At 47.7% G+C, this 25,076-nt stretch overlaps 1 protein-coding gene across 2 annotated transcripts in view; it reads right to left on the reverse strand.

Moving 5' to 3' along the window:
- The window catches only part of ADISSP (adipose secreted signaling protein), a 67,649-nt gene extending 43,268 nt beyond the window's left edge, over nt 1–24,381 (reverse strand). For both annotated transcript variants that reach the window (XM_028744442.2, XM_028744444.2), the window contains exon 1: nt 24,248–24,381. The gene's annotated coding sequence lies outside the window, so the exon portion shown is untranslated. The remainder of the gene's footprint in view (nt 1–24,247) is intronic.
- Between the last annotated feature and the right edge of the window lie 695 nt (nt 24,382–25,076).

Below are 25,076 nucleotides of genomic sequence, written 5' to 3' on the forward strand. Positions count from 1 at the left end.
CCATCACCAGCCCCTGAGCTCATAAACATAAATCTCATTAGCACGCTTTCGTTCCCCGTTTTCTCCAGAGCCTCTTGAGCCCCAAACAGGTTGTGCAAGATGCCGGCACGCCTGGGACCTTGGTGTCAATTGTGGAGAGAGATGTGCCAGATATAAAAATAGAGCCTGCTTTGAAGTTCTCACCTCCTCCTTGGCTTCTGAACGTATTATCTTACAGAGCCTTTGCATCAACAGCATCCCAGTTCTTAGACCCATTTTTAAAAGAAATGGGAAGGGGCAGGCACACAGAAACACGGGAGCTGCAGTCTTGAGAGCTCGGCAAAAGAAAGCAAGCTAGTATAAAGCAAAATGAGAGAGCGAGACCAAGAAGGCAATGCACCAGGCAGCCATTGCCAACCTGGTGCCCCTCAGATGTTCTGGACTTCTTCATGAAAGTGCTTCTTCCTGCATGCACCGTTAAACTATGGAACTCATAGGGATGGCCATAAAACCTAGATGGGTTTAAAAATCAAGCAAATTCATGGAGGGCAAGGGCTACTGAGCCGTGTTAGAAACTGAGATATGAAAGCTAGGAGCTTAATGGCACCTTAAGCCGAGGTTATGAGCGCAACAATGAAATGGGCGCTTTTAATAACAAGAATGCAAAGCTGAAAATGAATGAACTGCAGCTAAAATATTATGCTCGTTTTTCACATGGTCTAGTCCAGGGGTGCCCAGCTTCCAAGAGACTGCGATATATTCCAACGAAAAAAAACAAAACTGGCAGTTATCTGCCCGTTGTATTGACCAAAGTTGTTGAGCTTTTTGGGGGTAGCGCTGATCAGAATTGTTGAGAGGAGGAAGTACCAAAGTTGTTGAGCAATTTTTTATTTTTGAAAAAGTGGTTGGGGGTCCCAAGATCGGCCAGGATCGACCAGGGGCACACCCCGCGATTGACCAGTAGATCGTGATCAACCTGTTGGACAGCCCTGGCCTATACTTCTCCTTCTCTCTCTTCTCTAGTCTTCAGAGAGCAGCTGGAAGCACGGAGGCAGAAAAAGGTCATCCTTTCCTTCCACTCTGCAGTTTTAATCTCAAATCTTAGGCCCAGTCCTGTGCCCAGAGCTCAGAAACTGCTTGGACTAATGACATTTCCTGTCGCAAAATGCGCCGAGAACAATGGGAATTACGGACGTTGCCTTTGAGGGCTACTAGACAGGGTAGCTCAGTTGGTAGAGCATGAGACGCTTAATCTCAAGGTCGTGGGTTCAAATCCCGTGTTGGGGAAAAGATGACTGCACCTGCATGTTTGTTGTTTTAAATCAAGTTATATAATACTAATAATTTATTATTTATACCCCACCCAGCCACTCTGGGTGGCTTCCAACTGAATATTAAAAACAATACAGTGTCAGACATAAAAAACTTCCCTAAACAGGGCCGCCTTCAGGTGTCTTTTAAAAGTAAAATGGTTGTTTATTGCCTTGACATCTGATGGGAGGGCATTCCACAGGGCAGGCGCCACCACCGAGAAGGCCCTCTGCCTGGTTCCCTGTAACCTCACTTCTTGCAGTGAGGGAACCGCCAGAAGGCCCTCGGTGCTGGATCTCAGTGTCTGGGCTGAACGATGGGGGTGGAGACACTCCTTCAGGTATACTGGACCGAGGCCGTTTAGGGCTTCAAAGGTCAGCACCAACACTTTGAATTGTGCTCAGAAACATCCTGGGAGCCAATGTAGGTCTTGCAGGACTGGTGTTATGTGGTCTCAGCAGCCACTCCCAGTCACCAGTCTAGCTGCCGCATTCTGGATTAGTTGCAGTTTCCGGGTCACCTTCAAAGGTAGCCCCATGTAGAGTGCATTGCAGTAGTCCAAGCGGGAGATAACCAGAGCATGCACCACTCTGGCAAGACAGTCTGCGGGCAGGGAGGGTCTCATCCTGCGTACCTGATGGAGCTGGGAGAAGACAGCTGCCCTGGACACAGAATTGACCTGCGCCTCCATGGACAGCTGTGAGTCCAGAATGACTCCTTGCTGTGAACAAGAATCATATGCAGATCTGCTACAAATCACCCAGAGATCCACCAGCAGGTCCCAGCCTACCCTGATCCCATTCTCAGTCCAGGGGCACCTGGGGAGGGAGCCCTGAGCACACTCCAATCCGGATCCCATCGTCCGCTCCAGCGATTTGGCAGAACCACCAGGCCCTGGGCCAACTTCTCCCCCAGCCTGGGACCATCTGGTTCTGCTCATCCTCCAGAGGAGGAGATGTCCTTTTAAAGCACGTCAGGCCAAAAAGTCCTTCGGAGCTGAATTGAGAAGCAACTTCCAGATGGGCCCCTGTGTCGGTCTCTAGCAGAAAAGAAAGAATCACGTCGCAGCACCTTTTCTTAAAAAATAGCCAATTTATTTGCAATGAAAGGAGATTTCGTCTAAACGTTAGGAAGAACTTCCTGACAGTGAGAGCCGTGTCTGGTTTTCAAATAGAGGCTGGAGTGCCGTCTCTCATGGATTATTTAGCTGCAATTCTTGCACTTCAGGGGGGGGCTGCACAAGATGAAACTTGGGGTCCCTTCTAACGCTACGGACGTGAAAGATTTCACTAGGAATTATGAGCCTCAGAAGTAAAGAGTGTGGGCATGTGCAGAGTGCACGTCCCTCGCCAGTGAGGACCCTCTGCATTTAATAAGATGATTCCGTTATGCAACAATATTCCTTGTTTTATTCAAATTCTACGATTTCTAGTAATGATGAATGATGATTAGCAAATGTTGATTATAGAATCATAGAATTGTAGAGCAGCAGCCCTTCAGATATTTGAAGATGGCTCTCAAATCTCCTCTTAGCCTCCTCTTTTCCAGGCTAAACATACCCAGCTCCTTCGACCGTTCCTCATAAGGCTTGGTTTCCAGACCCTGGGTCAACTTGATTGCCCTCCCCTGAACATGTTTCTTGACTTTTGATTTCATTTACATTCCTAAAAACCTTGGGTTGACGACAACTTTATGAGCTCATCAATAAATAAAATTTATTATTATTATTATTATTATTATCATCATCATCATCATTATTATCAAGGGGCCGATGAACTCTAACGTCTGAGGAACCCTTTTTGGAACAAAGAACTTCCAAGCGGAAAAAATCCCCTCCTCTTCCAAGAATTAACTGATTGCAAGTTTCTTCAGTATACCTGAAGGAGCGTCTCCACCCCCATCATTCAGCCCACACACTGAGGTCCAGCGCTGAGGGCCACTCCGCACCCACCCCAAAAAGTCTTAAAAGCAGGTTTGGGAGTTGAGTTGGCACGGGAACATCAAACTAAGGGTTCTGTTGGCGGGGGGTGAATGAAAAGAGGTTCACAGAACGATGATGATGATAGGGAAAATGCAGAAAGGGAAGTTCATCTCCCTCTTTCTAGGGCCTTATTATTATTATTATTATTATTATTATTATTATTATTAACCCAGCCAGTCTGGGTGGCTCCCAACAGAATATTAATACTAATAATAAAAGCGACAAAACATGAATTCACACAGGCTTTTACAGTAGTGTTTTAAATCGGGGCTGTTCTCATGCCATCTGTTACAATAGGGTGGGTGGTGGGTACATTTTCTTTTCTTTATTTTAACTGCGATATACTGCATTTTCAGGAATGCAACCACATAAAATTAAAAGGAAGGGCTCCACAAAAGCAAACTGAGGGGGCTTGCTCTAAGTAAAGCGCTGTTTGCTTTGTTCCTTGAAAGAGTTTTGGGTTTTGTTTTTTTCCCCCATCAAGAAAAGAATGGATCTCCAGTCTACTGTCAGCAGCATGTCTACATTCCCTTTTTTTCGAAACCATCCCTACCTGCCATTCAGTAAATTTACTGGCAAGACTCAGGCAGCTCACCCCCCCCCCCCCCACGGCCTTCAAACAGATGGGTTTATGACTGAGAAATGGAGATGGGAGGATGGGAGGGAGAAATCGAAGAAATATCCATTTTTTTCCAGGCGGCGAGGACCATAGCTCAGAGACACAGCAGCTGCTTGGCTTGCAGAATGCCTCGGGTTCAATCCCTGGACAACAAGTGATGCAGAGCGGAAAATTTATTTATTTATTCAGGCTTGATAGCTTCACGGTTCTTAGCTCTCTCTTCCTTGCATTCAGGAAACAAGCAAGCTAAATCAGATCACTCTCATTTTTTTTAATATTTTGAACGCAAGAGGGAAATGATCCTAATCTGCACAGGAAAAGCCCTCCAGAAAACCCACATGGGTGTCTGACACTGGCCATTACTTGCTAACTGAGACCCTGGACCAGGGGTCAGCAAACTTTTTCAGCAGGGGGCCAGTCCACCGTCCCTCAGACCTTGTGGGGGGCCGGACTATTTTTTGGGGGGGAGGAATGAATGAATTCCTATGCGCCACAAATAACCCAGAGATGCATTTTAAATAAAAGCACACATTCTACTCATGTAAAAACACGTTGATTCCTGGACCACCCGCAGGTCGGATTGAGAAGGCGATTGGGCCAGATACGTGCCCTGGGCCTTAGTTTGCCTACCCAGCACTGTATAAGGCAGCATCACATATGGCTCAAATCCTGCATTCAGAAGAGCTCAAGGTGAACCAAGGGCAGGAGGCTGTACTCAGAGCAGGTGCAGAAAAGTGAGGAGGAGGGATCCCAAAGACCTGAAATCGAGGTGAACTGCAGACATGTTTTTTTGTGTTATCATCACATGTGCATTTTATGCACAGAGGAATAATAATAATAATAATAATAATAATAATAATAATTTTTATTTATACCCCGCCCTCCCCAGCCAGAGCTGGGCTCAGGGTGGCTAACACCAGTAAAATTACAGTAAAAACTTAATATGGGAAAAAACACCAATTTAAAATACAGGTTAAAATGCAATTTAAAATGCAGACTCGTTTTAAAAGTAGCCCATAGATCAAGACCATAAGGGGAGGGAAACAGAAGGGTCAGACTGAATCCGACCCAAAGGCCAGGCGGAACAGCTCTGTCTTGCAGGCCCTGCAGAAAGATGTCAAGTCCCGCAGGGCCCTGGTCTCTTGTGACAGAGCGTTCCACCATGTCGGGGCCAGTACTGAAAAGGCCCTGGCCCTAGTTGAGACCAATCTAACCACCTTGCGACCTGGGGCCTCCAAAGTGTTGCCATTTGCGGACCTTAAGGTCCTCCGTGGGGCATACCAGGAGAGGCGGTCCCATAAGTACGTTGGTCCTAGGCCGTATAGGGCTTTAAAACATAGGGAATAAAAACAAACCACATTTCTAGCATTCCCAAAAATGGCAGAGCAAAATAGATTGTGCCTGGAAGGGAGGGAGGGAGGGAATGAACATACAGGGAAAGGATTGTGCTAACTGAGGGTCTTATGGGATTAGCAAGAAAAGGAAGGGATTAGGGAAAATCACCTTGGAGGCAAAGGCTGCAATCCTACGAGGCAGGCTTGCCTTCAAGAAGCCCCCATTGCACGCAAAGGGAACCACATCCGAGTCAACACCCTATAGGGTTGCCCCACTAGGCTGCAATTTGACCCCCACTATCCACTGGTCAGAATGGGGCTCACTTTCAAGGAAACATACTTAGAACCGGGTTGCAAATTTGTGGAGGAGGAGAGGACTATGGGTGGCTCCCAGCCAGGATGGCTCTGCTCTTGCTTCCACAGGAGGGGAGAGGGATCTTGTGTTGGGGTCCTCCTTGCTAGTTTCCCACAATGGACACCTGGTTGACCCCTGCGAGAACAGGAGGCTGGAGGGGGTGGGCCACTGGGCTGATTCAAGCACAAAACCAGCCCTCTCCCATCCTGTGGTTTCCAGAAAGAGGGATTCAGAAGCATTTCTGCCTCCAACCGACCGTGGAGGCAGCTCAAGTGGGCATAAGGGCAATCGTATTTATGGGACCGTCTCTCCTGGTCTGCCCTGCAGAGGACCTTAAGGTCCATGAATAATCATAGTTTTTAGAGGTCCCAGGCCCTAAGGAAGTCAGACTATCCTCCACCAGGGCCAGGGCCTTCTCAGTGATGGCTTTTTTTCAGTGCCTTCTAAAAGCATTCCTGTTTAGACAAGCTTAAAGGTAAAGGGACCCCTGACCATTAGGTCCAGTCGTGGCCGACTCTGGGGTTGCAGCACTCATCTCACTTTACTGGCTGAGGGAGCCGGCGTACAGCTTCCAGGTCATGTGGCCAGCAGGACTAAGCCGCTTCTGGCGAACCAGAGCAGCGCATGGAAACGCCGTTTACCTTCCCGCCGGAGCGGTACCTATTGATCTACTTGGACTTTGACGTGCTTTCGAACTGCTAGGTTGGCAGGAGCAGGGACCGAGCAACGGGAGCTCACCCCGTCATGGGGATTCGAACCGCCGACCTTCTGATCGGCAAGTCCTAGGCTCTGTGGTTTAACCCACAGTGCCACCCGCGTCCCTCTAGACAAGCTTACCCGGATATTTAATCTGCTCTTAGTTTATTGCGAGTTTTAAAACTGTTTTGAGTTTACTAGTATTTTAACGAAGACAGGGGTGCCTGGCGTGCTCTGGTCCAGGGGGTCACGAAGAGTCGGACACGACTAAACGACTAAACAACAACAGCAACAGTATTTTAACTTTTCAAAGGTCTTAAACGGCCTATTCTCCTTATGATCTTCCCTGCACCTGATCATCTCAGATGTGCGAAGGCAGGTGGTTGTGGTTTGGGGGAAACGGGCCAAATTAGATCTCCGGTTGGGGCAAATTAGAGCCGCGGGCCGCAGACTCACCACCACGACAGCTCAAACTTGGCTTCGTGTTCCTCGGTTTTTAAAAAAACAAATGGGGCAACTCTGTGTGTTTGCTGTCTCTCCAACAGCTGCCTTCCTCCATCTTACTACGCTGAACACTAAATAGATTTCTCTCCCCACGCCCTTTCCCTCCTCGTGGAAATATTATTTACCGAGCCCATTTCCATTAGGAAGGGAGCTTCTTAAAAGCCGAAACACCCCAGGGCTTGGCTCTCAGCCGCCAGACTATATAATGCCTTTTTCACTAACCACATCCCTCTGCCAAAATGGTGCAGACATACGGGGTTATAGCCGTTGCTGTGCTTTCGTGCATTGAAAGATCACAGCCATTTCTCATGCTCCCTCCTCGCTGAATGTGTGATCCAGGCTAGGCTTGGGGGGGGGGGTTCGTTTGGTCTGTGCTTGCTTCGCATGGAACGCAATGGCTGCAGCCGCCGCAGCACCACAAATCCTGGCTCAGCCCCGGAAGCCACCGAGACAGATAACAGAATTGGGTCTACATGGTGCGTGTAAAATCTCAAGAACTGCGTGGATGATGGAGCAGCTACCCTGCGAAGAAACCTCACAGTGATTGGGACTTTTGAGCTTAGAGAAGAGGCCATAGGAGGCGACACGACAGCCGCTTATAAAATTACATGTGGCATAATAGTAATAATTTATTATTTATTCCCCAGCCACTCTGGGCGGCTTCCAGCAGAATATTAAAATACAATGATTCGTCACATATTAAAAGCTTCCCTAAACAGGACTGACTTAAGATGTCTTCTAAAAGTCAGATAGTTGTTTATTGCCTTGACATCTGCTGGGAGGATTTTCCACAGGGCAGGCGCCACCACCGAGAAGGCTCTCTGCCCAGTTCCCTGTAACCAGAAGGCCCTCGGCGCTGGACCTCAGTGTCTGGGCAGAATGATGGGGATGGAGACGCTCCTTCAGGTCTACTGGGTCGAAGCTGTTTAGGGCTTCAAAGGTGAGCACCAACATTTTGAATTGTGCTTGGAAATGTACTGGGAGCCAATGCAGGTCTCTCAGGACCGGTGTTATGTGGTCTCAGTGGCCACTCCCAGTCACCAGTCTAGCTGCCGCATTCTGGATTAGTTGCAGTTTCCGGGTCACCTTCAAAGGTAGCCCCACGGAGAGCGCATGGCAGTAGTCCAAGCGGGAGATAACCAGAGCCTTCACCACTCTGGAGAGACAGTCTGTGGCCAGGTAGGGTCTCATCCTGTGTACCAGATGGAGCTGGGAGACAGCTGCCCTGGACACAGAATTGACCTGCACCTCCATGGACAGCTGGGAGTCCAAAATGACTCCCAGGCTGGGCACCTGGTCCTTCAGATGCATTGGAAGATTCGGGACACAGAAAAGGAAGCTCTTCTTTCACGCAGCGACTGGTTAAACTGTGGAACTCCCTCCCACAGGATGCCACAATAGCTAGTAATCTGGGTGGCTTTAAAAGAGGATTAGGCAAATTCATGGAGGAGGAGAGGGCTCTTGTGTTCGAATCCTGCTTGCGGGTTTTTCACCGAGGCATGTGGTTGGCCACTGTGAGAACAGGATGCTGGACTGAAAGGGCCATTGGCCTGATCCTGCAAGCTCCCTCTTTTGTCCTTATGGTAACCAAATATCATAACTGAACATTGGGTTTTGTTATGGTCCTTCTCTATTCTGAACTGGTTAAAGCCCACCTGGAGTCCTGTGTCCACTTCTGGGCATCACAATTTAAGGTGGTTAAAAGTGCATCCCATCCCCACCTGTCCAGTTTTCTATGTACTTTCAGGACAACTAGACAAATTGGTGTTTATCTCCCTAGAAAAACCAAGAACAAACTGGCCAGCTTCCACCCTGTGTGTGCTGTTAGCATTAAATATAGCAGAAAGGAATTATTTCCCAAACAGTAACGAAACTGCTCTGTTATACTAAAAATAAAAATCCAACTCTATACTTTTTTTGAGAGCAATTGCATCCTACTCACTGGGGCAAGCTTCTGAGCAATAACCCTTCCGGGATTTTTGCATTGGGAGTGTTTGCTAGAAAATTTCCCTCTGCAGAATTAGAATAATTTGCATTGGGAACTGGCCTCATCTGAAAATTTGTAAATGAAGCGAGGTACCAAACTTTGTACGATGAAAGACAAGCTGCGAACCTTTATGTATTCAGCAAATATGATATCCAACACTGAACAGTGATTCTGAATATTGACTACTGTTTCATAGAATTCTTCGTCAGCATCTGGCATGAGCGCTGTTCCATAGCATTTGATATTTTCATTTATATACATTCATTTGAAATAAGATGGGTTTATGAAGCAATTCTATATCTTCCCACTACGCTGACGAAGAATTCTACGAAACAGTAGTCAATACAGTGGTACCTCGGGTTACATATGCTTCAGGTTACAGACTCCGCTAACTCAGAAATAGTGCTTCAGGATGAGAAAAGAAATCGTGCTGCGGCAGCACAGCAGCAGTGGGAGGCCCCATTAGCTAAAGTGGTGCTTCAGGTTAAGAACAGTTTCAGGTTAAGAACAGACCTCCGTAATGAATTAAGTACTTAACCCAAGGTACCACTGTATCCACAATCACTGTTCAGTGCTGGACATCATATTTGCTGAATACACAAAGCTTCACAGCTTGCCTTTCATCGTACAAAGTCTGGTCCCTCGCTTCATTTAAAGATTTTCAGAGACTTTGAAACTAAAGATCTCATTTTGTTATGGTTTGAAGGAATTCTATAAAGATTGTCTATCGCGTATGTACATGGTCATCGTGTTGCCTAGGCATTGTTGGCCACCCAGCTGTAGGTCAGAGAATCTCAGAATTGTAGAGCTGGAAGGGTCCCACGGGTCATCTAGACCAACCCCCTGCAATGCAGAATTCCTGTCCCTGGGTGGACTTGAACCACCAACCTTCTGGTGAACAGCCATGCAAACTGACCCACTGAGTCACTGGGGGCATAGTCTAGCATCCTGTTCTCTCAGTGGCCAATCACATCCCTGTGGGAAACTCAAGAGCAGGACCTGAATTCAAGATTACTGTATTCTCCACACTAACAATTCCCAGTGGAGGGCATTCAGAGGTCTAATTCTCCATGAATTTGCCCAATCCTCTTTCGAAACCACATAGGGTCTTGGCTAGCACTGCCTCCTGTGGCAGGGAGTTCCATAGTTTAACTGCGCGCTGCGTGCCGAAGTATTTCATCTTGTCTGCCCAGAAATCTTCCTGCGCTGAGCTTCGTTGGAGGTCCGTGAATTTTAGCAACGTGGAAAAATATTACCCTGGCACAAACTTTAAAAGATAAACGGAGAAACGTGAAGTGCAAGGAGCAGCCCCTTCAGCTGTACCCAAAAATTTCACGCCAGCCAAATAAGCCCAATGAAACTTCTGGCAAAGAGCTCCATGTCTTTGGGGTGGAAATAGAATTTAAAACCCAATAATTCATTTCCCCTTTGCACCAATTCCTGTAGCCAACACAAAGAAAGTACTAAAGATTCCATGCCTTCTGTCTTTGAAAAGAGCTTACGGATTTAGAGGATACAAGTTCCCAGCTTCCTTCCATATCGGAAAGTTATCCTTTTCAAAAGGAGATTTTGAAAAATCCATTTTGCCGGATGCTTAACATTCAGAGCAGCCCCTAACAGGATCAAGCTGCTAGATTTCCGTCATCGGCAGCAGAACCATGAAAGCCTGCTCTGCACACACACACACACACACACACACACACACACAGCCGAGTTTATTTAGGGTACTAATTTGTCTTGCAGAGACAGTGTGGGAGAATTTAATCGCTGCCTTCCAACAGTCAGCGGCAGACCGAATCCTGCCCTGTCTCATGCAGCTGGCACCAAGCCAAGCACGATAATCTTGTCAGCGTCGTGTTGGGGTGCAGGGAATGTTGTGCATTACTGTACTTTGGAAACGTAAGCAGAAAAGGCAGCCCCCACCTGCCCCACCAAATCCTCTATTTCCCAGGTAGGCAGGGAACCCAGGGGTGGCAGGGCCTGGCACCAGCCAGACAAGAGACGTCAAAGGACAACCGTCTTCCAGAAGGCAGCAAAGAGTGCAGGTCAAATGCTTGCCTTGGCGCTGCGCATGACGTCATGCAAAATGTATGGGGATTTTGAAGCCATGCGGTTGAGCGGAGCAGGGAGAGAGCAGTGTTAGAAACTCAGATATATAAGCCGGGCGACAAATCGCTCCTTAAACCAAGGTTACAGTCGCCAAAACAGAACGTCTAGTTGCCATTTTGGAGCCAGACACCTCCAATGTCTTATCCATGGGCAGGCAACCTAAGGCCCGGGGGCCGGATCCGGCCCAGTCACCTTCTCAATCCGGCCCACGGACGGTCCGGGAATCAGCGTGTTTTTACATGAGTAGCATATGTCCTTTTATTTAAAACGCATCTCTGGGTTATTTGTGGGGCATAGGAATTCGTTCATCCCCCCCAAAAAAATATAATCCGGCCCCCCACAAGGTCTGAGGGACAGTGGACCGGCCCCCTGCTGAAAAAGTCTGCTGACCCCTGGTCTTACCTTTCAAATGATGTACTGATTCTCAGTTAAACATCTGGCTAGATCAGAAGGAAGGTTAAGAGCTTTGAGAACTTAAAGAAGAAAAATCACTTGGAACTGGGATAGCCCACATAGAGTGGAACCTCGGTTCTCGAACGTCTCGGAAGTAGAACGGTTTGGCTTTCGAACACTGAAAACCCAGAAGTAATTGCTTCGGTTTTCAAACGCTTTTCAGAAGTCAAACGGTCTTCCAGAACAGATTGCGTTCGAAAACTGAGCTTCTACCGTAATTGGCCTATTCAGACCTCTTTTTCCTTAACGTTCATATGGACCATTCATAACGCAGGAATATTCTTCACAGCTGTGAGCAAGACAATGGGGAAGGGGTAAGTGAAGGCAAGCTGCAACAATTCACCATAACGTTGTTCACTGCTCCTGCTCAGGCTGCAGAGAGAATGAACTTTTGGTTCCTGAAAATCTTTCTGATTGTACAGATAAACGATGACTGATAGGATTCTACAGGATGGGGTACCAGCGTATTAAAACAGTCGAGATCCAAGGATCCCCAGGCATGTACCTCCAGGTAATGGGAGACATCAGGAGCCATCCTGACGCCCGGGCATTTTCACTTGGTCGCAAGCGGCCGATAGTGAAGTGCAAAATGCGCCAGGCAAATTTCGAACACTGCCTCCAGGTGTCGTTGGACTCCGATTCCTGTCACCCCAATCACTGACCATAGGTCCTGCGGATGATGGGAGTTGGAGTCCAGTTGAGAGTCCCATGGACTCTCCGTTCTGAAGGAAATCAGCCCTGAGTGCTCACTGGAAGGACAGATCGTGAAGCTGAGGCTCCAAGACTTTGGCTGCCTCATGAGAAGAGAAGACTCCCTGGAAAAGACCCTGATGCTGGGAAAGATGGAGGGCGCAAGGAGAAGGGGACCACCATCGATGCAAACACAGAACACCATCCCTGAAGAGAAAGGTCCCTGCCTCAAGGAGCTTGCAAAAGTTCTGAATTAAGAAAAGGTGCAGCTGCCGCCCTCATCAAACCTTCAAAGTTCGAAGAAGGTTTCCAGGCATGTCGTCGTCGCTTCCGTTGCCGCGGCAACGGCATCGTCTCACTTCCATCCATCAGGATGCAAAAGGCAACTTCGCACATGAGGAATGCTTTTCCTTGCACAAACCAGGAACCAAAAACATCTCACCGAAAGTCCAGGGTCTCACTGTCAGACCCCTTCCCTTCCCCGGGGCTACAACTGTTTTGCACAAAGTCACGGCAACTTGGGCTTTCAGAGGATCTCCTGGGTGCTGTGGCTTTTCCAGTCACCAAGGCCATGTTAAAATAGGCTGTGGGACATAGACTGCCAGGAACTCATCTCAGCTGCGGGGGAAAACATGTTCCCCTCTTTATTTTCGACTCTCTTGGGCGCAGGAATTTAACCTTAATTATTTACCATTTTTGTTCAACCCGCAAGAAGGAAGGGCTTTTTCGCTGGCTAGGTTCAAGTGTAATCCTTCTGACCTCCTTTGGGGTAGGTTTGTGGGGATGGCAGAAGGAGACAGGATCTGCCCATGTGTTGCTCACCTGGTGGAAACTCTAGCTGACATGGCCCTTAAATGTAAAATATATTTGGAAACAAGAAGAATTACCGACGAAAGAAGAATGGAGGATGAAGTTGATGGACTATGCAGAATTAGACAAATTAACAGGAAGGATTCGAAACCTGCGGGATCATAGATTCTTAGAAGACTGAAGTAAATATATGAACTATTTGGAAAGTAATTGTGATGAACAGATTATGCCAGTAGGACTGCAAGAAGTTCTGTAAAGTGGATTATTTGAAATACTGCAAGAAAGACTATGAAGAGAATTATAGTTAAGGACAATTAAATGTAATATAGAAATTAAGAAATGCATAATAAGTGATAAAGAACGGGAAATCATCAGAGGTGTTGACGGAAGTCTAAAATATTGTATAAGATGAGAAGATATGTTGTATGGCTGAGGGGAACTGATATGTTAAAAAAAATCAATAAAAATGTATTTTAAAAAATAAATAAATGTAAAATATATTATGATCTCCGCCAACAATTCTTAGACCACCTATGTATCCCAACATGGAAACCAGAGACAGAGGTTATGCGCTTCTTATTACAGGGGAGAGACCAGGAGCTCACCAAGGCAGTAGCCAAGTTCCTCTATTTGATTTTCTTCCGCCCAAGTACGCTACAGGATCCTGCCCTTGCTGGAGACCCACAGAGGTGAAATAGATTGCTCGCCTCTTCTTCTCTTTGGCAAATGACTGTACGGTTGAAATGGTGACGAGCCAATAAAGGTTTGATGATGATGAAAGTCCACACCCTCGCATGCCTCTGGCAGAATAAAGGAACTCAGCCGAGACAGAGGCGAGGCAAGCGCCAAGCTCTGCGGACGGCGCAAACCCTAAAATGAAAAGGACCTGCTCCATTTATTTGGCACAGAAAGAGAAAGGAGGTTATTCTGCTTCCAGCTCTTCAACAAGGTCACCTGGGGCGGGGGGGAAGGTTTTCTATAAAAATGATCTAGTTTTAATGTCCTCCCCTTGCACACAGGCTGCTGTTTTTGACACTGGAGGCTGGGAAGGACAAGCAGAAGGAATTTTAGCTATTAAGCATCAAACCTTGATGGCTGAGTCCATGGGTAGGCCAACTAAGGTCCGAGGGCCAGATCCAGCCCAATCGCCTTCTCAATCCAGCCCGCACACGGTCTGGGAATCAGCGTGTCTTCACATGAGTAAAATGTGTCCTTTTATTTAAAATGCATCTCTGGGTTATTTGTGGGGTATAGGAATTTGTTCATTATTTTTTTCAAGATATAGTCCAGCCCCCCACAAGGTCTGAGGGACGGTGGACCGGCCCCCTGCTGAAAAAGTTTGCTGACCCCTGGCTCAGTCGGAAGAGCCTAAGACCCTTAATCTCAGGGTTGTGGATTTGAGAACCACGTTGGGCAAAGGGGTCCTAAGGGGGTTGGATGAGACGATCCTTATGGTCCCTTCCAACAATTCTATGATTATATGAAACTGACGGGTGAGACACTGGTCACAGAACTGCAGCGCTGGAAGGTATCCTGAGGGTCATCTAGTCCAACCCCCTGAAATGAAGGAGTCACAACTGATCCCAGCAAGCCTGGTGGATATAGACTCCCTGGCTCGATTCAGAGGCAGACTTCCCAGGGAGTCAATTGCAAACACGATCATGTCCACTTTCTATGTGACTACTGTATTTTTTGCTCCATAAGACGCACTTTTTTCCTCCTAAAAAGTAAGGGGAAATGTCTGTGTGTCTTATGGAGCGAATGCGTAGTCCCTGCAATCAAATTGCCCAGGGGTGAAAAGCAGATCATGTTTGTTTTTTTAAGAAAGAGGGAAGGGGGTGTTGAAACAAAGCCGCTGAGCAGCTGATCGGCAAGCGATTAGGAGGGAGATAAGGGACGCTAGCGATAAAGGAGGCTGCTTGGGAGGGGGGAGGTAAAAGCACATGGAACCTCAGGATTTTTGCATTGGGCCACCCCAAATTCACCATCAAATCACATTGCATGTCCATGGCTACAGCCTGCACCAAAAAAACCACACATCCACTGTTTCGTGAGGCCGTAATGGCGCAAAAAAAGTGGTTACAAAGCACGGATCCACATGGATCCTCAGGATTTTTGAATTGAGCTACCCCAAACTCACCGTCAAATCTCATGTCTGTGGCCACAGCATGAACCACAAAAATCATACACCCACTGTTTCATTCAGAATATTTTTTCTCTTGTTTTCCTCCTCTAAAAACTAGTTGCGTCTTATGGAGCGAAAAATACGGTAAATTTTGTAGGGCTAGATGTCCCTTGGCGTCCCTTCCAACTCTACCCTTCTATGACTCCCAGAACACAGCTTTCTCGTGTGAGCTAGACAGAAATTTCACACCCAGAAAGTGCCGACGGTGCACAGACCCCTTGCTCCTCTTGCAAATACGTTTGTTCTTGCCTCCGAAGGCGATTCCCTCTTTTGCAGCCAGCGCATTCTGGGCTGTTCCCCGGCGGAGTATAAAAATTCCAGAGGCGAACAGAGAGAGCCTGGCAAGGAGGGGAACCGGGGTTTGTTTCCCTTTAAAATAAATTAAAGCCAATGTTTGGCTCAGCTCTTGGGCGAAGGCATCCCAGCCAGATCTCCGGCGAAGATTCAGGAGGCGAAGAGGACAAAGGCAACATCAGCAACAACCGGCTGGCAGCCGGCTCATCGGCTGCAGAGGCTGGCACCGCGCCCGCCCTGGCACACCCTCGCCTGCATAGGGTGCACTCTGATTGCAAGATCTCCCACCCTTTCCTTTTCTGTGTTGGCAGAAGCCCATGGCGGACGGCTTCTGGGACCCACCAGGATGCGAAGGGGCAAAAACCAGCCGCTTTGGCGAATTTAAAGGAAGAAGAGGCAGAAGAATCTAGCTTCCTGGACAAGGAAATCTATCAGTGGTTATTAGCCACAACAACCACAACAACACAAAGCCTCCTCTTGAGATACAGTATACCTGTAAATACCATGGAAAGGTCACTTTGGCACTGCTAATGCGGTGGTTTGACTTGACCCCCGGAGGCAAACTCCATTGTCTCTCAAGACAGACAGGTGCCAACCAACCAACCAGGGTCTGGATGTTTTAGGTATCACAAACACTAGAGACTTGCCCTTAAAAAAGGAAGCTGGGCATCTGGAGAGTGTTTATTTATTTTATTCCATTTCCATCCCAACTTCTCCTCCTAGGAGCTCAAGGTGGGGTACAGGGGTCTCCCCTCCCACATTTAACCCTCAGGCTGAGAGGCAGTGACTTGGCCCAAGGTCACCCAGTGAGCTAAATAATAATAATAATAATAATAATAATAACAATAATAAAATTTTATTTATATCCCACCCTACCCAGCCGAAGCCAGGCTCAGAGCGGCTAACAACAATAAAAGTAACACATCATTCTAAAATCAATTCATTTTAAAATCAATTCAAAATCAAATTAATGGCAACCATTGGCACCGGCTCACGGCCTCTAGAGCGAGATGAGCACGCAACCCTAGAGTCGGACACGACTGGCCCGTACGAGCAGGGGTGCCTTTACCTTTACTATTGGGCTAGAGTTCTGTGAGGATTACCAAAGGCTTCACGGCCAAGTAGGGATTCGAACCTAGCTCTCCCACGTCCTAGCCAGACACTCTAACCACTACACCACCATTGCCCTGTGGAGAGAATCAGAACTTACAGGGTTAAGAAGTTCTGAGTGACGTCTCACATTCTGAGGCGTGGCTTTGTCCACAGAGGGGAGTGTTTTCTCTGTGTGTCAGTGTTGTTCCGTTCTGTTGGCGTGAGCAGGCAAAATGAGTGCGCTCTCACCGGGAGTTTAATGATTTGTTTTTCTACACGATTAAAGACTGGAAAGAGATAAGCAAGAACGCGAGCGTGCAGCCTGATTTATTACACACACACACACAGCAACAGCAACAGTTTCTACGCTGCGTACACTCTGCTACAGGTAGCTGACGGGAGTCCTGAGAGGAGCGCACAGAGGAAGCGTGTGGACCCCAGCCAAAGGCTACATACTTCCATATGCCCCTTAGGGTTCATGCAGCAGACACACACACACCCCGCATCCTCTGTCCCTACCCAAGGTGGCTGTGCTGGTTAACGTGAGCCATTCCCACACCCCTGGAGTCAGGCGAAAGAGCTCAGAAGAAAGCTTATAGATACCTAGGGTTGGAAGGGAACCCCAGGGGTCATCCAGCCCAACCCTCTGCAATGTCATAGCTAAAGGATCCCTGGCACAACCAGCAAGCAGTGTTTGAAATTAGCCAGGCGCATTTTGCGACCAAGTGACGGTGCCTGGGTGCCAAGATGATGCCTGACATCTCCACCCTTTGGGGATCCTTGGATCTTGACTGTTTTCCCACACAAAGACCCCATCCTGTAGAATTCTACCGGCTATATCAGGCCTGATGAGGAATGGTCGAGGGAGCTGGAGAAGATATGACGAAGAGATGTGAGGGCCATCTTCAACTATCTAAAGGGCTGTCACGTGAAAGATGGAGCAGACAGGTGGATTCCAACGATCAGGAAAAAGATTCTGATTGAGTATCAGGAAGGACTTCCTGAAGGCAAGAGCCATTCAACCTCCTTTTTTGGAGGTTTTTAAGCAGAGGGACGCGGGTGGTGCTGTGGGTAAAACCTCAGCGGCTAGGACTTGCCGATCGTATGGTCGGCGGTTCGAATCCCCGCGGCGGGGTGCGCTCCCGTAGTTCGGTCCCAGCACCTGCCAACCTAGCAGTTCGAAAGCACCCCCGGGTGCAAGTAGATAAATAGGGACCGCTTACTAGCGGGAAGGTAAATGGTGTTTCCGTGTGCGGCTCTGGCTCGCCAGAGTAGCTTCGTCACGCTGGCCACGTGACCCGGAAGCGTCTGCAGACAGCGCTGGCTCCCGGCCTATAGAGTGAGATGAGCGCACAACCCTAGAGTCTGTCAAGACTGGCCCGTACGGGCAGGGGTACCTTTACCTTTAAGCAGAGGTTGGGTGGCCGTCTGTCAGGGACGCTTCAGCTGAGATTCATGCATTGCAAGGGGTTGGAATGGATGACCCTCGGTACCCCAATTCTCCTATTCTATGACTGCAAGTGTGTCTACACATCGTGGGGAAAGCTTCCTCTCTTTTGAACCGCTTTCAGCTCTCTTCAAACCAATCACCTGTCTGTGGGCCAAATCTAACAGGAGTTTTGTAACACCATCAGGGAAGGAAAAAGATGTTCGGCGACATAAAGAGATGGCGTTAACCAGATCTGGACTGAAGCCAAGTCTGGTATACATGACCTTGTGGATATAGTTACAGAGCTGGGGTGGACGCACAGAGCTATGCAGAAACGGGAGTGACCCCATCCCCTTGGTGTGGGGAATGCTCTGCAGGCAACGTAGATAAGATTATTTTTCACACACAGAGGAAAGGACGACTCCTACCCTCACAGACGAACTGCCCCACGTCGGGTCTGAAGAGGAAAAGTGGGAAGAGGTGGTAAACACAGAATAAGGCAGGTATCAGGAAGTGTTGATAGAACAGCTGGCGAAGCAGGGGAATTGGAGGGTCAGAAAATTGTAGAGTTGGAAGGGGCATCAAGGATCATCTAGTACTGCAATTACCCCTGCAATTAACTATACACTGCTCTAAAGAAAAACCCCAAAAAACCACTATACACTGCTCTGCATTGTATTCATCTATAGAGATCACGCAACGGGCTCACCTTGGGCGAAAGATTGCATGTTTATTTATTTAATAAAATTCATATGCCGCTTGATTGTAAACAAAACAAAACACCCTCCAAGTGGTGTTTACAAAATACAGTCAAACCTCGGTTTTCGAACGTCTCGGATGCCAAACGTTTCAGAAGCCGAACGCCAAAAACTCAGAAGTGAAAGCTTCCATTTTCGAACGCGCCTCAGAAGTGGAACGGCTTCCGAGGCTCGTTTCTCAATTTCCCCCATTGGACTTGCTGACAGCCCTTTGATCCTCGGTTTTCAAACGTTTCAGAAGCTGAACGGACTTTAAGAATGGATTGCATTTGAAAACCCGAGGTTCCACTGTATAAAACATTGAAATCAAGACATACTGCTTTAAAACATACAAAAGTTAACAATACTAAAACAGATTAAAATTCCCTCAACTTTCTTAGCGTCTGGACAGGCTTGTCTAAATAAGAATGCTATTTAGCAGGGACCGAAAAGAATACAGTGAAGTCACCATCTTGATCTCAATTGGCAGGGAGTTCCAAAGTTTATGCGCTGCTAGACTAAGCGACCGAGAGCTTACTGATCACAGTGGTTGAGGGTGCACGTGTGGGTTTTGGTGATCTTGCCCCGGGGGGGGGGGGGTCAAAACGCATTTGGTGTCTAGGGAGGAAGCATCCATTCTTTGTCTAGGCATTGTTATGGGTAAATGAAATCATCTATCAGTGCTATTTGGGTAATTTTACCCCAATTATGGTGCTGGAGGAGACTCTTGAGAGTCCCATGGACTGCAAGAAGATCAAACCTCTCCATTCTGAAGGAAATTAGCCCTGAGTGCTCACTGGAAGGACAGATCCTGAAGCTGAGGCTCCAGTACTTTGGCCACCTCATGAGAAGAGAAGACTCCCTGGGAAAGACCCTGATGTTGGGAAAGATGGAGGGCACAAGGAGAAGGGGACGACAGAGGACGAGATGGTTGGACAGTGTTCTCAAAGCTACCAGCATGAGTTTGACCAAACTGCGGGAGGCAGTGGAAGACAGGAGGGCCTGGTGTGCTCTGGTCCAGGGGGTCATGAAGAGTCGGACACGATTAAACAACAACCACCCCATTCTATGTTCTACGTTCAGACCATTTTATGGGCTCAAAGTTGAATTTTACTCTTGGACACTTTTTGGCAGCATTCACGCACCTTTTTTGTTCTGAGACAAGGTGCGCATGGAGACATTTGCATGCAGCAATGCTACACGCAAGCAAGCAGCCCATGGCTGCAAACAACACATGCCACCAAGCCCAAACAGACGTTCGTTGGTTTCTTTCCATTTCCCACTTTGTGCATGAAAATGCAGAATGTGTAAAGCAGGCCTTGGCCTGTAGAAACACGAGTCCTTGTAGCAGCACCTCAAAGAGCTCGCTGGCATAAGCTTTCCTCCCACCCACCCCAGAGAGCCTGACCCACTGCCCCAGAAGCTCAGGCGCATCTCCTAACAACGGACCCCCCAACCAGCTCCTCTGCATTTTCCACTCATATCTTCCGCTTCTGCCTCCATTTTCTGCCTCCCAGGATCTTTGTCAACTAGAACTGTCGGCTGATTAAAGGATTTTTAGACTGCCAACTAAAAAACTGCTTGGCTTCCAGATGTCCCCAAGCTGGTCCCTTTGTGTATTTTGGACAAAAGCCCCAGCCAACACAGGCAGGTTAATATATTTGAGCACATTTGTGTATAACACAAAACCTCTTCGGAATTAGTTGTTAAACTGCCTCTCATTGGCCTGCTTCACCCAAGACACGAAAACATGCTTTATTAAGCTATGATTTCCTAAAGGCGTGTCTTAGGATTATGTGTGAATTTTACCTGACAACTTAACTATGGTGTGTTTACTGCCCACAAACCACCATGTGAAGATATGGTTTGTTTTTGGCTGACAAATCTTTACTTTCAACAGCTGCTTTGAGTTATGTGCCAGTCCAACATCCTTCCTTAACCATGGTTTGTTCAGCAACCCCGTCCAAAACAAAGCTACAAAGGCATGAAGGAAAAGCAGATGGACAACTAGTCATTACTTTGGAGAAAGAATGGTCCTTTTTTAATTGAAATGTTAGCCGTTAAACAAACCATGGCTTAGAATTATGTGTGAACCAGGCCAATAAAGCAAAGATCATCTGTTTTAAACTGTTTTAAACACTGATTGGGAGCCGCCCAGAGTGGCTGGGGAAACTCAGCCAGATGGGTGGGGTATAAATAACAAATTATTATTATTATTATCTTTAATATTTTTCTTCCTCTCACTTCCCGTACAGTTAAAAAAAGGACCAAAATAACGTATAAATAAAAAGAAGTATGGCCTTAAGGCTCAAGTACACTAAGATCTGATCATGCCAATTAATCAACTGATGCTTTTTTTCACTTCGTTTGCCGATTAAAACCTGTTATGTGAAATCAGTCTTCTCTTCGTGCCATATTGCAGTACCAAAACAAAACAAAGGAACTGCTTGTTAAAAACAAAGGTGTTAATTGATTGATTCTCCCACCCAAATCAGCCCGAATTTCACAGGAATATCACAGCCTATAAAATGCATTTGGGGCAGAGAGAAATGAAGCATTCTCTCTCTCTCTATCCTCACCACCACTAGGTCTTTTCCTGCCTTTTCCTACCCTCTCTGTGCCAACCTGGCCCCCCTACAAATATCTCCCCAAAGGCAAAGACAGCAAGGAGCAGGCCAGAGATCAAAGAGGAGCAGGAATCAAAACCAGCAGGAATTTTGCTCAGAGGTAGGAGCCAAGGCAAATGGGTTTGGGCAGAAAGGCCCCGTGGTGTCCAAGGCTGTATTGCACCAAACACAGTGTCACTGGGAAAGGGGCAAAGGGGAGCAGGTTCGTGGGCAAGGGAGCCACTCATCGCCCACTCTACGCCTGCCTACTTGAAGCAGGAGGCGGCAAAAGGTTGATAATATATCAGGAAAAAGGCAGGGCAGCACAAGGCAGGGAGTATGGAACAGCTCCCAGAAAGCTGTTAAGAGATGCAGCAGCTGCAGAAAAGGGAAATGTTTGGACTATAGGATGGGTGGTTAGGGTGAAAGAGAGGAAGAGGAATATACAGGTGCTCCCCTCCATCTTGTGCAAACCCCCCCCCCCAGAACCCCCTTTCCAAAGTTATTGCCTAGCTCTAGCTCACACTGAGGTCCCTGTATTAAACAACACAATCTAAACCAGGGCTTGCAGGATCTTCTAAAGCCCCAAGATCCATCAAGCATAGCCTGACGCAAAGGGAAGCAGACTCGGAATTAAAAATAAGTTTGAGTCAAAGAGCTTCCTATGAGCACCAGAATCTGATGGTGTCCGCGGATTTTCCGCAAAAAAAAAAAGCAATTCCGAGATTCCTTCATTTCAGAAGCACAATTTGGGGCAGGAGGGTTGGCGCTTTGCTGGTGTGCTTAAACCATCGGGGCCCCAGAAATCCCGTTGCAAAATCAACCAGAGATCTGCTAGGGAAACCCAGCCAGATGGGTGGGGTATAAATAATAATAATATAATAATAATTAATAATGCAGATCTGCACCCCTGATCGAGAAGCAACCACTCTGCCCCTCACACCTGGTTCTACGGATTTTGGGCGAAACATCTTTTCAAGAAGCCTGGCAAGAGAAACTGGAAGAAAATGGAGGGCACCTGGTACCATGGTACTGCTATGAGGAAGAGGGGGAGAGGAGGGAAAACAGGGGTGCTGGAAGCAGAAAGCGGGCACAAGAGACCCCCCCATCCCACCCTCTGTGCACCCCCTTTTATTGGCCGTGTGGCAGACTGCAGGTGGGAGGGAAAGGTTGAGGAGGCGCGGGGGCTGGCTGGATCAGGAGGGCAGGTGTACACCTTAGATATACCCTACCACTAGTAATAATAATATAATAATAATTTATTATTTATACCCCGACCATCTGGCTGGGCTTCCCCAGCCACTCTGGGCAGCTTCCAACAAAATATTAAAATACAGTAATGGATCAACAACCTCAGATATGCAATTGACACAACCTTGATGGCAGAAAGTGAGGAGGAATTAAAGAACCTTTTAATGAGGGTGAAATAGGAGAGCGCCAAATATGGTCTGAAGCTCAACCTCAAAAAAACGAAGATCATGGCCACTGGGCCCATCACCTCCTGTCAAATAGAAGGGGAAGAAATGGAGGCAGTGAGAGATTTTACTTTCTTGGGCTCCGTGATCATTGCAGATGGTGACAGCAGTCACGAAATTAAAAGACGCCTGCTTCTTGGGAGAAAGGAGATGACAAACCTAGACAGCATCTTAAAAAGCAGAGACATCACCTTGCCGACAAAGGTCTGTATAGTTAAAGCTCTGGTTTTCCCAGTCGTGATGTATGGAAGTGAGAGCTGGACCATAAAGAAGGCTGATCACCGAAGAATTGATGCTTTTGAATTATGGTGCTGGAGGAGACTCTTGAGAGTCCCATGGACTGCAAGAAGACCAAACGCATCCATTCTTAAGGAAATTAGCCCTGAGTGCTCACTGGAAGGACAGATTGTGAAGCTGAGGCTCCAATACTTTGGCCACCTCATGAGAAGAGAAGACTCCCTGGGAAAGACCCTGATGTTGGGAAAGATGGAGGGCACAAGGAGAAGGGGACGACAGAGGACGAGATGGTGGGACAGTGTTCTCGAAGCTACCAGCATGAGTCTGACCAAACTGCGGGAGGTAGTGGAGGACAGAGGTGCCTGGCGTGCTCTGGTCCAGGGGGTCACGAAGAGTCAGACACAACTAAACAAAAAACAAACAGGGCTGCCTTTAGATGTCTAGTGCAATCACAAAGGGTGCTGTGGTACCCAGAAGACTGCTCAGTTTATTGCAGGACCCGCTTGCGAAAGCTCACAATCTCCCCACAATAACATCTAATAGCAGGTGAGAGGGAGAGAGTTGTACTGCAACCTGCCCTGGAACCTTAGGGCAAAGAGCAGGTAATAAACAAATTAATAATAGTAATAGTCAGTGCTTTTTCCCCCTATAAAAAAAGGTTTAGGGGTACTCTCATTAAATCACCATTTTATAGTTCAAATCAGGGAAAATAAATACAGTAAATGGACATAAGTACAAAGATTCAGAAAATGTTTAGGAGTACGTGTACCCCCGGAGAAAAAAATTGGTAATAATAATAAAAAAAAAATTATTTATATCCCGCCCTCCCCAGCCGAAGTCGGGCTCAGAGCGGCTAACAACAGTAAAATAATACAAGATTCTAAAATCATTTCATTATAAAATCAGTTCAAATAGTAGTGATAACAGTAGCATAAATACAGAGGCTTAAAGCTGCATTAAGAAGCACGGGGAAGAGCTAGAGAAAGGAGGAATCACAACGGCAGGCGTTAGCAGGATCCAACCTAGTTATCCCCCTCCCTTTATAATAAAAACACACATACACAAAACCTGGTAAAGACAAAACGAGACCAGGGTCCTCTGAAGCACGTGGCTGCTGTCAGGTCGCCCCTTAGCCTTGATACTCAAACCCCCCCCCCCAAAAAAAAACCCCACAAATCAAACTTTGATTGCAAACTCCTGCGGGGCAGAGACCCTTTTCCCAGACGCTTATTGCTACCGTTACCCCTTAATAGCGCAGACACGTGAACGCTGGCGATCCAAGGCAGCTGAACGTGTGAATGCGATCGGGGGCGAGCAAGGGGGAGGGGGAGGAGGAGGAGGAGCAAGGGGTTCGGTGCACTCACGGCTGGTGCGGCGGAGGGGTCGGCGGCGTGGCCGGCCGCGTCCTTCCTGCTCGAGCCTCTCTCCCACCCGGAGAACCAGAGCTCGGAGACGCCCCGCCCTCGCCGACGCTCATTGGCCCGGGCAACAAAGAGGGCGAGGCTCTTCTCGATTGGCCGCCGCCGAGAGGCCCTTCGGCCAATGGCGGGCGGGGGAGGCGGGGCCCGGAGGAAAGGCGGGGGTGGGGCGAGGGGGCGGGGCGGGGCCGAGGCGGGAAAGGCTCGGCCAATGGCAAAGGCGGGAAATGTTGCAGGGCGGGGCGGGGCCGTTCGCGTGTGCGGCTGCACGTGGGAATGGAGCGCGCGGGGTGCGAAAAGGACAAGACAGTACAACAACCCCTGACTCTTTTCCGCGTTGATCTGCCGGCCGGGAGCGTCCCCGCTCTGTTACTGCACCTTCTGCCGCAGGGCGCTTCGCGGGGTCCAAACAAAGCCAGGCTGGATTAGTCAGTTGTTGTTGTTGTTGTTGTTGTATATTTTATCATCGAGGGCGGGGGTTGTTTGAGCAGGAACATGGGGGAACTGAGTTCTCCCTTTGCCTTTTCTAAATTAAATAATTCCTCCACCAACACCACCCGGAAGGGCTGAAACAGGATATGCACCCAATGCCTGAGCCAAAAACCCACCTATAATAACAATAATTAAATAAAAAATAATAAATTTTATTTATACCCCACCCTCAGGGCGGCTGAACACCAATAAAATCACAGTAAAAACATAATAGGGGGAAAAGGAAAAAACAACAACCCCAATTTAAAATACAGGTTAAAATGCAATTTAAAATGCAGTCTCA

Source organism: Podarcis muralis, chromosome 9 (assembly GCF_964188315.1).
Source record: "Podarcis muralis chromosome 9, rPodMur119.hap1.1, whole genome shotgun sequence".
Taxonomy (NCBI): domain Eukaryota; kingdom Metazoa; phylum Chordata; class Lepidosauria; order Squamata; family Lacertidae; genus Podarcis; species Podarcis muralis.